General features: G+C 38.2%; 1 protein-coding gene across 3 annotated transcripts in view; it reads left to right on the top strand.

Moving 5' to 3' along the window:
• STARD9 (StAR related lipid transfer domain containing 9) overlaps positions 1 to 16,575 on the top strand; it is a 107,237-nt gene that overhangs the window by 20,150 nt on the left and 70,512 nt on the right. The gene's annotated exons all lie outside the window — the stretch shown is intronic.

Genomic DNA, 16,575 nt, shown 5'->3' with positions numbered 1-16,575 from the left:
CTGCAGTCCCAGCCCTTCTGGGTAACTCTCAGTTACCTCCTGGGCATGACGTGCTGTGGTATGGAATACCTCTTTGGTCAGTTTGGGTCAGGTGTGTGTCTCTGCTTCCTCCTGGCTTTCCCTCCTCCCTTGCAGAGCATGAGGCTCAGAAAGTCCTTGGCCAGACCAAACATTTGAGTGGTAACTAAAAACATTGGTGCTATGAGCACCGTTCCCAGGCCGAAAGTCAAAAACACAGCCCTGCACCAGCTACTAAGAAGGAGAAAAATGACTGCTACTGCTGAACCCAGGACATCTGAGGACTCTAGTTTAGCAATGAGATTTGGGATGGGGGATTGGGTTCTAAAGGGAGAAAGGCCTAAAGTGGAAGAGTGCAAAGTGATTTTGCTGAGAGGATCAACAATGAAGTAATCACACCTTTAAATAATGGTAGTAAATTGTATTTATACTGTATAGTTTTGAGCACTTTTCCTTGCTGAAGCATCGGAAATCCCACATAACTGATGGAGACTCCTCTTAGAAGATCTGATCCTTGATGGGTTAAGAAAGAAGATTGAAGGATTCAGTATTAAAATAGGTGGTGATTGCAATTCCTTGTTAATGAGTAAGTGATTATTAAATCTACTACAAATAAATACAACGTACAGTAAAGTTGTCTGAATTTTTCACTATGTACGCATACCATCACATGTCAGCATTAAAATGAGTTTTTACTGCTGTTTTGTCTTCAGAATTATTTCATTTAATTTTGCTTGTTGTCAGTACAATTGTTCCCGAAAACTCAAACTGTATAATTGTGTTGCTTTTCACAGTAAGCATCACTTAAAACTGAGCTAGTCCTGTAAAATTTGTATTTCTGGTACTGATGAGCACAGGATTGTTTTACTTTTGGGAGTCAATACTTGGAAAAACGATCAGATTTGTCAATTAGCAGAACTACAGGGGAAATTCTTGACTGTGCTCTGTTTCATTCTTGGTGCAGTAGTGTGAAAGATTTTTGGGGAATTTGGGAAGTGTAGATAAACTTACATTTTAGATATTACAAATAATAAACCTTTAAATGTTGAATTGCTGGGGTTCCTCCCAACCCCTCTTATATTTTCTTACTTGCTTAGTCTGTTGTGGTTTTTTTTTTTGTGTTGTATCTGTCACCATACACTTAGAAAGTTGGCTTCCTAGCTGGAATGGTTTAGCAGATGAAATGTTGATGAATACAGTCTGCCAAGTAATTTTATATCTCCTCAGTATGAAAAATTATCAAAGTGTTAAGTGGAAAATATAAATATTAGCTACAAAGTATAAATTTTTGTTCTGGTTGTTATTAAATACAAGTGCAATTGAAAAAGAATGTAAAATGCAATATAAACACAGCTTCCTTGCTGGGGCTGTGTAGGTATTTCAGACAACTGGAGAGCATTGTGTTATAGAATGTGAATTTATCCAATAAAAACACTGAGGGGGAAACATGAACTCCCTGGCCACAGACAGTGAAGTAACAGGCCATACTTTCCTTACTTGTGCCTTAAGGCTGGCTGAAAGGATGTCCAGTTCTGCCTCATGTAATCATTGGGTTCCTGAACCTTAGACACACGTCTTTCATGAGTTAAGAAAAAATTAGAGGTGGGCTGATGCTTTGAAAGGTCTAGAGTCCTGAGTGAATTTCTTGAGCTTTTTACCTGTCTTGGTGATTGTAGAACCAGTAAGGCATACTTCAAATGTCCTTGAGAAGAGGGCTGCTGGAATACTGCAGTCTTGCCTTGCTTTTGTGCATTTGTCTGCCCCCTTATACTGTATGAATGAAGTTTATTGTACTAATTCCATGTTTTGAATCATTATTTCAGTGCTGAGCTTGAGATTTCTGAACTTCCTTATGGCAATGATGCTATCTACAGCCAAAGGAGTTACGGTAATATTGTCATCCCATAAAAGCTTTCTTTCATGAGCTGACCTTGGATTACTTTCCCTTGATGATGTCCTGCCAACTGTTATCATACGTGGCTGGTGTATTGGTTGAGGATGACAAGCAGATTAAAGTACCTGCCCTCAGGTTCATTTTGTGGAGTGCTATTTTCTGGCAAACTGTCTATTTTGTCCTCTGGATGGATGTATAAAAATGAATTCTTAACAGCTGCTTCAATTGTTAAGAATTGTGACAATAAAATAATAATGCAAGGGCTGCAAATCATAAAACCTGTTTATGTAAAACCAGGTTTTTAAAGGTACAAATCTGCTTCTTTGAATACTTACAGTTTCTTCCAGATGTTAACACTGCCCACTTCAGGTTCCTGTCCCTTGCATTCCAGAGATGACTACACCAAATGCATTTTATTCTCTATATGTTTTGATCATATAGTTCACAGGTATTTGTGGCAGGCTTAAATCACACATGTGTAATTAATTTCAAATGTTTGGATGAAAAGTTTAGATTTATTTTCTGTTTATAAAGACTGTGATCTCTCTGTGACCTGTATTTCCATTTTGGGAAATACAAGTAACATACATGCTGCCCACCTTGTTTGGTTTTCCTCATCCATTCATGTTAGTATTTCTTTTATTGCATTTTTTAAATTAAAAAAAATATATAGGGAGGGTATTTATTTTTTCACCCTCACTTGGGGAGAGCAAAGCTCGCAGTACAATAAACTGAAGAGGAACTGAACCAATTTAGTAAATCTGCAATGCCCATGTGATGGATGATGTGTCTTTATTTATTTTTTTAATAGCACTGAAACTGGAAGTGCCTTTCTCTTCAAAAAGCTGGAGCAAAAAGAGTAAAAATTAGAAATTATTTTTAAGAAGTGTTGCTGTCCACATTTTTTTAAGGTTGACTCTAAGCATTAGTTCCGCTTCATGGTATGTAAAAGCATTTTTTGATTGCCATTGCATAAGTAATGTAAGCCTCCTCTTATCTCTGAAAAGAGGAAAGTTTAAAATTAAATTAAATTAACAGCAGTGCTGATTTTTGACTGCTGAAAGAAGACCCCATCAGTGTTGATGTCTGTGAACAGGTTTCTTAGCAGATGTAACCTGTAGGATAGCTGTCAGGTTTGGAAGATGGTTTAAGTTACAAGCAGAATCATAAAATAGTTAGGGTTGGAAAGGACCTCAAGATCATCAAGTTCCAACCCCCCTGCCATGGGCAGGGACACCTCACACCCAAGGCTCTCTCCAACCTGGCCTTGAACACTGCCAGGGACAGAGCATTCACAGCTTCCTTGGGCAACCCATTCCAGTGCCTCACCATCCTTACAGTAAAGAACTTCTTCCTTATATCCAATCTAAACTTCCCCTGTTTAAGTTTTAACCCGTTACCCCTTGTCCTATCACTACAGTCCCTAATGAAGAGTCCCTCCCCAGCATCCTTATAAGCCCCCTTCAGATACTGGAAGGCTGCTATGAGGTCTGCACGCAGCCTTCTCTTCTCCAGGCTGAACAGCCCCAACTTTCTCAGCCTCTCTTCATACAGGAGGTGCTCCAGTCGCCTGATCATCCTCGTGGCCTCCTCTGGACTTGTTCCAACAGTTCCATGTCCTTTTTATGTTGAGGACACCAGAACTGCACACATTACTCCAAGTGAGGTCTCACAAGAGCAGAGTAGAGGGGCAGGATCACCTCCTTCGACCTGCTCGTCTTGCTCCTTTTGATGCAGCCCAGGATGTGGTTGGCTTTCTGGGCTGTGAGCGCACACTGAAGCCAGCTCATGTTCATTTTCTCATCGACCAACACCCCCAAGTCCTTCTCCACAGGGCTGCTCTGAATGTCTTAGAATCATAGAATAGTTAGGGTTGGAAAGGACCTCAGGACCATCTTGTTCCAACCCCCCTGCCATGGGCAGGGACAGCTCACACTAAGCCCTATCACCCGTATCTGCCCAACCTGTAGCTGTGCCTGGGATTGCTCCGACCTAGGTGTAGGACCTTGCACTTGGCATGGTTAAACTTCATGAGGTTGGCATCAGCCCACCTCACAAGCATGTCAAGGTCCCTCTGGATGGCATTCCTTCCCTCCAGTGTATCAACCGAACCACGCAGCTTGGTGTCATCGGCAAACTTGCTGAGGGTGCACTCAATCCCACTGTCCATGTCAGTGACAAAGATGTTGAACAAGACCAGTTCAAACACCGATCCCTGAGGGACACCACTCACCTCTAAGGCACCACTAAGTAGCCAGACTTTGACTGTTATTTATTTTCTCATTTAAAGCATTTGAGGAGCTAGACATGAGACAGAGTTACACTTTCTTTATTTCTCTCCTAACTGTGGTGAAATACAGAGCTACCGAGTGTTCTGATGATGACCCAGTTATTTATAGGCTTAATTTAAAAGTCTGATAGTAGTAGTCTGAACTCTTAGTCTTCCTTTTGAGGTTATATAGTTTTTTCACAAAATGTAAGATTTCTTTAAATAGCTATGCAAGTATTATGTTCATTTTCCAAATAAGCTCAAATCCAAATTTTACAATGTTTCCTCTGGTTTTTAGGTGGCCAGTTTGGGATCCTTGGGTCTATTGCTTTTGTTTTCTCACTGGACAGCTGAATACTTTGCGCTGATGTTGGACTGAGATTTTCATTTGTTTTTCACAGATATGCAATTCTTTCCAAAGGGGAGCCTACCTTCTTTTGTTAAAGACAGTTTTGGGGGTGGGGGGTTATAAGTGGATTTGTTGGTGCATAAACAGAATAGAGAATCAAGAAATGCCCAAAGGGAAGAGTCACTGGTTAAATCAAGCAAGGCTACTGGCCACCAAAGGGAGAAGGAAACTAATTTGCTACATCCTTCTAAATACAGAGAGATGAATGAGGCAGTAGGGCTACATGGCAGAGGGAAAGAAACTGAGTATCAAAAAATTGTGTGGGAACAGAGAAAGAAAGGATAGCAAATTAATTTGAATTTGGGACAGGGCAGAGCACTTAATGGGCAAAATAGGAAATGAAAAACAAAAGGAAGCTCTAAAAGATTATATAGGCATTTAAAATGGAAAAGCCATGCCTGGTTTTTGTAATTTTATCTCTGCAATTTGTTACCTGCATTTTCCAGGTTATAAACAAGGGAATGGTTTTCCAAACGGTCACTGTCAAGATAATGTTATGCTCTTAAAAACCCTAAAACTTCTGATGATGTTCCTTTTCCTTCCATTTTTGAGACAAGTTTGATTTTTCTCTGTGCCATGTTGTTGTAGAAGTAGTTCAGTCTTGCAGAGGGAGAGTGATGAGTGTCTGCGCCTGGACATTACCATTGGCATACAATGAAGTAGCTTCAACATGTTTCCCTGCATTCTTGTATTAAGTTTTTCTAAGATGTGAATTTGATACTATATGAAACCTTCTTTAGTAAAGGTGGACGTTTTGTGTAAAAGTGACTATTGCTTCCTTCTGCCCCACCCCCTTCCTCCACAGATGTCTTCAGGAAGCTGTGTGTAGTTCATGATTGTTTTCCAAAGACAATGTTGGAAATCCATCACTCTTTAGCCATTGTATAACTCTGGGATCATGCCTTAATAGAGATTAATGACATATAGTAGTTTTACTGCAAAATGGAAGTGTGATGATTTCATAATGATCTTTAGGGTTATAATTTTTATTCTTATAGGCAGATTCCGGCTTGCTGATTCATTCTGGTGGTTGAATATGGTAGTTAATTTGTAGGTACTTTGGGACCTGTATAGTCATCCTGCAAACATCTAAATTTAAACTTATTTAGATTCTTGTCTGGCATAGAACAGTCTGTTTCAATCTCTTGAGTTTCCTTTGTAAAACCTAAAATAGATCTGAATCTTCCCTCTAGTCTTTTTTAGCTCCACTAAGCAAAGAAAAATGTTTAAAACAGTTGCAAGCTTAAGTAAATGCCCATTTAAGTCCTACTGACAAAAAAAAAATCAGCTTGATCTCATGTAAGAGCAGTTAAACAAAATCTGAAGGGTATTCTGCACAGGAGTATTCTTAAGGCTACAGAACACATGGAAGCATGAAGTATTCTTGTTGTTGGTTGTTACAGTTTCAGTTCTCAGCTTCCCTCCAGCCATCCTACCCATCCGGTTATTGTGCATGCACAGTAACTGTGGTGGGCAGACTGACCCACAGGATGTGCAAGCAGGTATTTACACACAGCAGTTGCCATAGATAGCTGGTGTGTAGCAATCTGCTACTTTTGATAAGAGGAATATGTGCCATGACTAATAGGCTTTGAATATTAGGGATAATGAAATCCAGAGAAGTGTTTAACTGCTCAACTTGCACTGGTTTCAGTGGGATCCAGATCTCCAATTGCATTTTCTTGAAATGTTTTTTGTAGGTCTCAAGCTTAGTTGTTGTACCTCAGTGTATCAGTTAAATGGAGAGGATAATGTTTATACAGGAAATCGTAATTTAGATGTTAGAAATTTTACCTCAGGCTTTTGAAAGAATGAAATAAATGATATTCGTATAGGTCAAGAAATTTCACACTTCTGGGCTTGACTTGATAAGGATTTTATTTAGGTTTGGCATAATGGTTAGGTTTATGCAGGTGTGAATATTTCTTGAGTGGCTCTGTGAATATTATCACTTTCAGTAATGCTGTGACCCTTACTGGGCCTTCTAATATGAGTCATAAAAACACTTGACCAAAAAGACCATGCCCAAACAAACAGATTACTGTCTCTGAAGTAAATCTAAGAAATATGAGAGTGCACAGAGATGGTTGTAAACAGCTGAGTGATGATACGTTTTTGCTCTTTTTCCCCTGAAAGATTACATTGTCTTTTGGATGAGAAGTGGCTGCCTGTTCGTAAAAAAACCCACATTAAAATAATCTTGGTTTCAAGGTTTTTATGGGCCTTCTCTATATGTCGAGGTTGCACTGTGATGTATCACATGTGAGAAACATTATCTTTAACAAATCAGAATGGTTTTGCAAATGAGAAAGTAGTAAGGGCATGAAAACAAATTCTATTATGAATGTCAATATCTGCTCCTAATTTCTTGACCTTCCCTTCCCCACTTCCCTATTCTTCAGCACTGGTTTACCAGTGTGAGTGAAAGAACAACTGTCTCTCTTTTGATGCACTTCACTGTGCATGGGAACCACTGAAGATTTTACAAGCCTGCTCAGAAGCAAGACAGTGTGTTAAATGAAAGGTTGTTTATTTCTAGACTTTTTATATAAAGTGACACCAGTTATCATTGTCTGTCTGTCCATTGTAGATGTGTGCTACAAAGAGCTCCCTTACATTTGCATATGTTATCGAATTATTTTTATCTTTGTTTATAAATACATTCATTGTGAAGACTGTGTTTTATTCTGCACTCTGAAGGCAGAAATGGGGATTCCTGATGGCTCATGAGAGTGAGCACACATGACCCCTGTAAACAGATTTTTCCTTTCTTTTTTGTTTTAAAAGTACCATAATTGCTTTTCATCACATTTAACTTCCCAGGATAATTGGGTTTTATACTACTTCCAGAGGAGGCCACAAGGATGATCAGGGTGCTGAAACACCTCCCGTATGAAGACAAGCTGAGAAAGCTGGGGCTGTTGAGCCTGGAGAAGAGAAGGCTGCGTGGAGACCTCAGAGCAGCCTTCCAGTATCTGAAGGGGGCCTACAGGGATGCTGGGGAGGGACTCTTCATTAGGGACTGTAGTGACAGGACAAGGGGTAAAGGGTTCAAACTTAAACAGGGGAAGTTTAGATTGGATTTAAGGGGGAAGTTCTTTACTGTGAGGGTGGTGAGGCACTGGAATGGGTTGCCCAGGGAAGCTGTGAATGCTCCATCCCTGGCGGTGTTCAAGGCCAGGTTGGAGAGAGCCTTGGGTGACATGATTTGGTGGGAGGGGGGTTGGAACTGGATGATCTTAAGGTCCTTTCAAACCCTAACTATTCTATGATTCTATGATTCTAAGTAACACAGTCAGGGAGAGGGGCAGATGGGTGGATGTATTTCTTGCCTCCTTGTCAGAGTCTAACTGAAAAGCAAATAGAAGAGATACACTTGTTTTAATATGCAGCATCTTCAGTATGGTGCTAGGTGTTTTATTTTTGGAGGGTTTTCTTTGTTTTGCATGTTAATTGAAAATGTTAAGAAAAGTTACACAACAGTCTTGTTTGGAAGCAAACCATTGCAACATACTTTCCAGACTTCAACAGACTAAGTCACTGTGCTTGCTCCTCTTCTTCATACTTTTTATTTATTAATGTAAATGCTTTATATCACGCTTCTGAAGAACTTTAACCGAGAGATCTTCCCTTTCTAAGCTGAGATTGTGATGCTTCCATACATTCACTGTGGGATTCGAGTTTTTAATTGTCTTGCGAATTCTCAAGGCAAATTCCAAACCTATTACCCAGCCTATGCGCTTCATTCTGAAAGTGATAACAAAATAAAGCTATAATTTAAATCTCCTGAAAAATCCTTAAATTTCTTTCTTCCCCTGCCCCATGGCTTGCTGTAAAGGAGAAGGAGGCGGTGGCTGTGGGTGTAAATGGCATTTTGGCATGAAATATTTGAAAAGCAGTGAGCATTCCATCCTCAAGATTTTTTTTTTTTCCTTCAATCCAGAGGGAGACAGAAGTCAAAAGGGGAACATGCAGTAAGACAAAAAAAAAAAAAGGCTTTTTGTGCAGTAATTGGATCAGTATTTAATGGATTATGATGGAGGGAAGGAAACCACCATGAGTGCATGCTGTATAGCTTCTGCCGGCAACACAGCTGCTGTGTTCAGTTCATGATGGAATAAGGTCAGTTTTCTGACTACACCAACATTTCTTTGCAGAAAAGTTCTCTGGGAGCTATTGTGAATAACTGCAAACTTCAAAGCAGGCTTTATTGGAAGACACAAAAGAACCAAGCTGATTTTCATGCGTAACATAAAAAGCATTGTATTTTGGGAAGACAAATCAGTTTGAAATAACTGAGGAATTAATCGATAGAAATAATTATAGAGTCATAGACATTCATATGCAACTATAATTTAATGCAGCTACATTTCAAATATGAAGTCTGAAGAGTTCACAAGAAAGGATTCAGCTGAATATTGGTAAGAATAAATCAATAAACTACTTTACAAACAATGGAAAGAGACATTTTCCGACTGTTCAATCTGCTAGTGCTCATACACATTCTGTTTCCTTGGTAGGCATTGACTGTTGCTTGCTAGATACAAAGAGCATGTTCTTTACAAAAGACAGGCAGTACAATTCAGTAAATAATGCAGAAAGGGTCTGTAAGCGCATTCAGCAGCTTAGAAGAAAAAGAGAATAGCAAGTTCTTTGGGTTGCCAGTTGTGCATGTTGCAGTGAACGTGCACATTTGCAATCAGTTAACTTTCATAAACCTGGTGAGTTTTATGTGTCTTAGAAGTAAAACCAGAACTTTGGGACTGGTGTCCTGCAAACTTCCTGAAGTCATTTGACAGCACATAGTTATTTGGAAAGATGATTATTTTTTAAAATTAGCTTGTAGTGATGAAGATGTATTTAAAAGTCCAGTCTGTTGTGCAGGTAAGCTGCGTGCAGATGCTGATCTTTCTTACTTGCAGATGGACATCCAGCTTAAACTTCTCTGTGTAATCACACCACAGTCTTTCCTCCATACTCATAAAGTACTGATATTATTTTCTTCTTTTAACCTAACATTAGGACCATTCTTTATTCTTTCTGCTTTGTGAACAGGTTCCCTTGCTCATCCCTAGGCATTTCCGCAGCATGGCTTGGCACAAATTCAAGGTCATATTCGTGGTGCTTCCAAGCTAGCAGGTTGATCCAAGATTCACTTTTAACCTGGAGTGTTTTTAATCATATCTTAGCAATGCTGAGTGAATAACTTAAGTGAAGCCTGCTCTTTTGGGAACCAAAATTACTGAAAAATTAGTCTGAACTAAGTCTCCAAGACCACATAGGTCTGCAAGTTCTGTAGTCACTATGTGGAAAGATACTGATATACTTTTAGTAGCAACTGGGCCAGCTTTGAGGGTTTATTTTATGAATTTGAGGTTTTATTTAGATTTAGCGGGCAGCTGGCTCATGAAAGATTTTTGTTGGGCAGGACTGTGGTAGCACTGAATAGTGAGATACATTTATTGCAGCAGCTGTGATAAGTTCAACGCAGCCATTTTGTTTATTTCTGAAAACAAGCCATGTTTCTGACATGTTGCAGCCATGAGGCTGCACTTGCATGCATAGGTAGCTAAAGCCTGAAAAGCCTAAATAATGTGCATGTGTCCTGTTTATGAAAGTGTTTGGTATGAACAGCGATTGTTCCTTTATATCATAGCAAAGACCAGCCCTTTCCTTTTAACATATTTGTGCTTGCTTTATTTATTTATCTTCTCTAGTAGCTAACTTTTCTATTTTACTGTTAACTAAGATAATATGCCTCAGAGATGTGTGTGGCCTTGAACACAAACTGAATGAATCATCCTTTTGGCTGGATCTGAGCACCTGCACGTTGACTCCCAATTCTGTTTTGGTTTTCATCAACAAAAAGTCTGCCCTTGAGAGCTCATATGTGAAAAGAAAAATTGACATCTCTGTTCAGTTGTGGCTTTTCTGCTAAAATAGTTTCTGTTGGCAGTGTTCCTAAATTGCATAAGAAACAGTAAAGATAGATAAAATTAATTCAGTCTAGAAACGTTTACAGTAGCCACAGGACATCAAAATCACAATTCTGAGTGTAACTTTAGGGTTCCTTATACCCAGATGCTATTATGGCTGGGTCCTCACTCTTTATAACTTCAATGTTATAATGTCAGGACATTCTCAGCTGAAGCAGGGGAGATCATGTTCTGTATATTACGTTGGCAAATATATTTTGAGGTATATCTTACCCGACTATATCACTGTCACATGGAATAGTTGATTAATAAGTTATTTATTCAATTTAAAGTAGGCGTACTTTCAGGGAGGTTATATTTATACTTCAGATGTAGTTTTGAAAAAGAATTGTGCACCTCTATAGGATCTTTTTGTTTGTTTGGAATATGTCTAAAAAGAGGAGCTCAAATTACAGGTACAAGGCTGCTTTATGCCTTTTGTTTTGGTAGCTTAAGTTTTCTGAGGCCATAAGTATTTTGCAAGTTTTGCCCAGATCTTTTGATTTCAGTAAAAGATCTTTCAAGATATGTTTAAACTGGTATTCAACAAAGCAACATCCAAGAAAAAAACAATTGGTTTGAAGAACACAAGGAGACATCTTCGTTTTGGTTTTTGCTGTGTTGTGTTATGATATCAGAAAATGGATTTGAGTAACTGCTCATAGAGTTAGGAATAGATAAACTTGGTTTTGGCTAGAGCAACAATGTTGAAAGCTTCATGGGCAATATTTTTTGTTATCTTTGTTGTGGAAGAATGAGGTTTCCTGGTGGATTTTAAAAGCCGAAAGTCTCTCAGAGCAATGATTCCCAGTCTTTTGACGCAAGTTCTTTTGGAGCTGTTTATGACTTTCACAGTAAAGACCACCATAATAATTTTGCCACATGACCAATAAATGTAACATGAGCACTTGGAGGCATGATCAAAAGAGATTCCTTATATAGTGCCATGAAAGCACATATTCCTTTGGGACAGGAGGGGTGCATCTACAAATTCTATCTGCAGAATAGAAAAGTTCTCCTTTAGCTGTTGGCATTGTGACCCACATGCCTGGGCTTTGGACTTCGGTATTCCCTCTCACACATGATCACCAGGACCTTCTTGTACATTGCAATGTTATTTGTGATAGTGGATAACTTGGGTTACCCTGCATCCTGCAAGTCAGGCATGAAGTCGTCATGCTGCTCTAATAAGTGACAGTGCTCTAAGGCTGTTTTCTTTTCCAGTCTATCTTATTTTGATGCTCTTAGTTGCATCGTGTTTCTTAATGATTGAAAGTAATGGCCAGAGTAACTCATGAGTGACCACACACATATATATATATATTCTGTGTAAATACTAGTTCTGCTTTGAAATGTATGACTATCTGAATTCATTGACCTTTCTATTAGGCAAACTAAAAGGTGAAACCTGCTTGCTTTTATCTTTTTTGTGGTGGTTTCCTTTTGCTTTTTATTAGAACCAAGAACATTTCTTGTAGTTGTTTCAAAATAGGAAAAAAGGTGAAATCATGTTAAATATCTAAAGAGAGAGTTAACATGAATTTATCACTGAAGCAGTGAGTGTTTCTTGTATGTCATTACTTACTTTTAAATTCCAATCAAGTGAAAGGGTTTGGTGGAGCTAGATAGCATTTTAAAGCCAAAAAATCATCTCACTCCATAACAATCGGAAAATGTTCTAGTCCACAATCTGAGGCTGTTATTTGTTCTTCTTTAATTTTTTGACAGCTAACATTGTTATATCTTTTAGCTATTTCTAGTGTGTCTTATAACACTAAACCAAGAAATTGACACTGACTTTTTAGCTCATTTTCGTAAAATAAGTAACTATCTTGATTCCTGTATATGGAGAATGATATAATTTAAAGCCTGGACTTAGAGCTTTTGGTATTTTTAATTTAAACTTGAATTCAGCAGAAACTCAAAAGAACGGTCAGTGCCTTAAAGATACGTTTCGTCTGAAAACACTAAAAACACTGAAGAGATTTTAGAGGATTGTGGAAATTTGCTTCTAGTACTTCACATTTTCCTCCTTTACATCATTTCTGTTTGGTAGAGCACAATGCTTTTATTGTCTCACATCCTACTGCATGTCATTTGCATAAATGTATTGCTTATCACAATATATGGAATGTAATCTTTTTCTATTTGTTATGAATATAAGTGGCTTTCTACAACTGAATGTCATTGGCATGTTGTATTGAAAGAAAGAGCAAAACAGACAGGGTCATCTTTTGTTCCTCATTTTATTAACTTGCAGTTGATGCTTTTTGTTCATAGCAAACAGAGGCTGTATCTGTACAAGTAAATAAAACGGCCCCACTTAATGTTGGGATATGCTCCCTGAGCCATGCAGCTTGGTCATCTATACTGCCAAATTATTAGTCGTTCCTGGTACTGCCCCTGGGCTGGGATGGCTGGTACTTCACCTAACAGTTTATAGGCATTGTCCAGGAATAGGCAGGGATCATGACTGTTCCTGACTGGCAGTTTGCATATGGCCACCCTGCTTTGGAGGCTGAGAGTACTTGACAATATGCACACAAGTTGGTTTGTGCCATGTGGGTTGGGTATGTTTAAATTACTTTTTTCTGTTGTAACGTACACTTAAATAAAAGCATGCTTAGCTGAAGATAATACTAAAAATGAGAAAAAACACCCTGGGAGAGAAATTATTTGATAATGGAAATCTGGAGTGAACAATGATTTACAAAGAATAATATTTTTAAAGTATGCCTTTAAAAACCCTTTTCAAGTCAGGCTTTGACTTTCTATAAACATTTGAGGGACTAATAAGAAATGAAGTGTTACAAGTGAAATGCTCTGGTTTGTACTTTGACCTGTTGTGCAGCTTTGATCAAAGTTGGCAGCCAGTTTTTGAAACAAAGAATTTGCAGACACTGTGTCCTTTTAGGTTTTCTTTGGGGAGAGCAGACTATACAGATGTTGTGTAAGAAACACCCCATGCTTCTGCTGTAAGCCTGAGCTGATTTCCCTGAGGGGTAGAAAGTAATCTTAAACAGCGTAATTGTCTGAAAATCACCCAGCAACTTTGGCATGTGATCACTATATTCAATACTCTTTTGAAAGAGAAACGATATTCTTTAATAACTGAATTTCTAGTTAGGTTGATGCAACTGTTCTCTATCTAAAAGAGGAAACAGCAGAAGTAGAAATATAGCTGATTAGGTTGTCATATTCCAGTACTGCCTCAGGTTGTGTGTGAACATTTATTTTTCTGCATCACTTTCTCATGATAAGACAGTTCTATTGAAAAAGACTTAAGGGACATGTAATTAATATCTATTGATTTAATCTATGCTCAATACAATAACATGTCAGGACAGAACTGACAATGTAAGTTGCAAACTATAAGTGACAAGTGGTATCTCATCGTAAACAGTATTGTACTAACACACCGGGAATGGGTATGTGTAGAAGGGTGGGTAGTTATTTAAACATGTCATAGCTACATAAATATCCTGCATTTTAATCCTTTTAAAATCATTTACTTTAAACCTCCAGGTCTCTGCCCATTCCTTGCTCATTTCTTGCCCATTTTAATGTGCTGCATAGAACAAAATTTTAATTTGTAAAAAAATAAAATCTAATGCATCTCCAGCTTGGAAGAACTTGAAATGCTGATGAAATGTCTTCCGTCTGCATCATCTTAAAAGGAAAAATAAAAAGTGTATTTTATTAGTCAAGGGTGAAATTATGCTGGTTTTCTTAGACAATCATGTTTGACTGAATAATTTTAGGGCTTCTGTTTTTTATCCCAGAAAGCATCATGTCTGACAGGGAAACTCCAGTATTGTCTTCACAGGAAATGTCTTGTCATAATATTATGAATATGTGGGGTTTTTGTCAGTTTGCCAAAGGGTTTCTGCTCATCTTTGTAAAATTGAAGATTTGGTTTATTGCTGGGCTTGTAATGACAGAAATATGTAACCTTACCATGGTACATGGGAATTCCCTGGTTCTGATGCCTGTTTTTTCTCTGATCTTTGGCAGATTTGCACATTTCTATTCTTGAATATGGATGTTATCTTTTCCTTTATGGAAGTATTTAGCTGGTTGTTTTCTTCGATATTTTGTAAGTGCTGTCTGATGTTTAGTAAAGCAAAGTGTAGTAAGAGGCACTGAGCTATCTTCATAGTTTGCCTTGCTGTGTTTTGCTGTTGGTATGATATGAAGTGAGCGGGAAAGGGAAGAATGGTGTAAAGAGTAGTTATGTCCAACTTAAGTAATTTCTGACAGTAGGAGAGCACAAATAGAAACTGACAGTCCCTGCAGCATCTTAAATGTATCATTTTTAATTAGGTGAACTGTTACTGTTCATTGCTAATATGCAGCCCCTCCAGTATTTGTAATCTGGAAATGAGCAGAGGCCACTGACCTGGCAAAAGAGTGGAATTAACAATTTACTCAACCACTAGTCCTGGCACAATTTATTATTAATATATTGTTGAGAATAAGATGCCAAGAGTTCCCTGCATGAACTCATAAGTGGCCTTAAATTACCTCCTCTTCTTTGGATTCTCCCGGAAGCTGCTGAAACAATATAAATTTAGAAAGGACTCTTTTCCCTGAGGATCTTGTACATATCCAAACCATCTTTTATTTTAGTAGACAGCATTCTGGTTTTATGCAACATAAAAGCCTCCTGAAAATTTAATGCTGCAAGAATATTTGAAGATCTGAACCACAGGAAGAAACTTGCTTGGGGATCTGACTGCTGGTTGTCTATCTTCTCAATAAACATTGAGGTGGTATCTGAATTCATGCAAGTGAGTATGTTTTTCTTTCACATCCTTTTTGTGGAAGTCAGCTGTGCATTCAGCCCTCTGAGCAGTCAGGAAGTGTTTCCAAATACAGGTGTAAAAATAGTCCCATTGCTGTAAAGGGCCTTACTTAGTGGAAACATCACCGTTGTCTCATTGCTTCCTGCTCATGGCAGGGGAGTTGGACCAGATGACCTTTAAAGGTCCCTTCCAACCCAAACTATTCTGTGATTCTATGCAGGTCTCTGCGTGTGAGAATAGTGATAGCAGATTCCCCTCCCTTATGAGCTGTGCTTAATGAATATACCTGGTGGTACTTGTAAGCATGGGATGAAACCTATGAGAATGCAACTAGGTTTGATGGAATATCTGTTTCTCAGCATCTGTTCTTTTGGCAGTAAGCCCTGCATATATTATAAAAGCTGGCCAAACTTCCCTATCAGAGGGCAGTACTTCTATGTCTTTAAGCAACAGCAAAAAAAACATCCCTCTAATGATTAAAACAGATACAATCCTAAGTCTGTTGCCTGAAACCAGCAGGAATACGCTAATCAACCTTTTTTTCTCCTCCTTCCTGTGAAATTCAAAAGTCGAAGTGTCTGCTGTGTATTACTAATAAGTGTCCCTTAAACCTTTTCATGTCTCCGATTATGGAGACATAATTTCTTTTAAATAAAGAGACTTCTGCCTTAAACTGGCAACACTTCTGGCTTGTATAGTAAGATCGTAAAGAGTAACATCATAAAGAGTTGTTCATAGATGACCTGAATGACTTTATTAAATATACTGCTACACCTTGCTTAATATCCCAAATTATAAACAGAATGTGTCTATATTGTATTATAGAATCAGGTTAAAAGTTGATTCTTCCTTTAATGCATCTGTAAACAACTTGAGTCAAAGAATTTGTTTTTCACTGGCTGACTTTGATGAGACAGCCACTGCACCAGAATAAGATAATATAGTAAGTCACTCCTTTCTTATCTAAACTGCTGCTGGTTCTGCATGCAAAATATAGATTCTTCAATCCCAGCCTTGGCAGGTAAGACTGCATTTACTTGTACACTTAAAGGGAAACAAATTATTGCAAGAAATCTGTAGCCCCTTTTTACACATGCTGCTATAAAGTGGAAAATTTTGTAGTAGCTGCTTTTTATTTGGTTTTTAATGTTTTGAGCTTGGACAGTGAAAACTCACTTTAAAAATGAAGCTGTTCAAGTAACTTT

The sequence above is a fragment of the Pezoporus occidentalis genome, unplaced genomic scaffold (assembly GCF_034315485.1).
Source record: "Pezoporus occidentalis ecotype Australia unplaced genomic scaffold, CSIRO_AGI_Poc_V1 ctg46, whole genome shotgun sequence".
NCBI lineage: Eukaryota > Metazoa > Chordata > Aves > Psittaciformes > Psittacidae > Pezoporus > Pezoporus occidentalis.
Note: the sequence above shows the minus strand (reverse complement) of the source record. Positions and strands in the feature narration are given on the sequence as shown.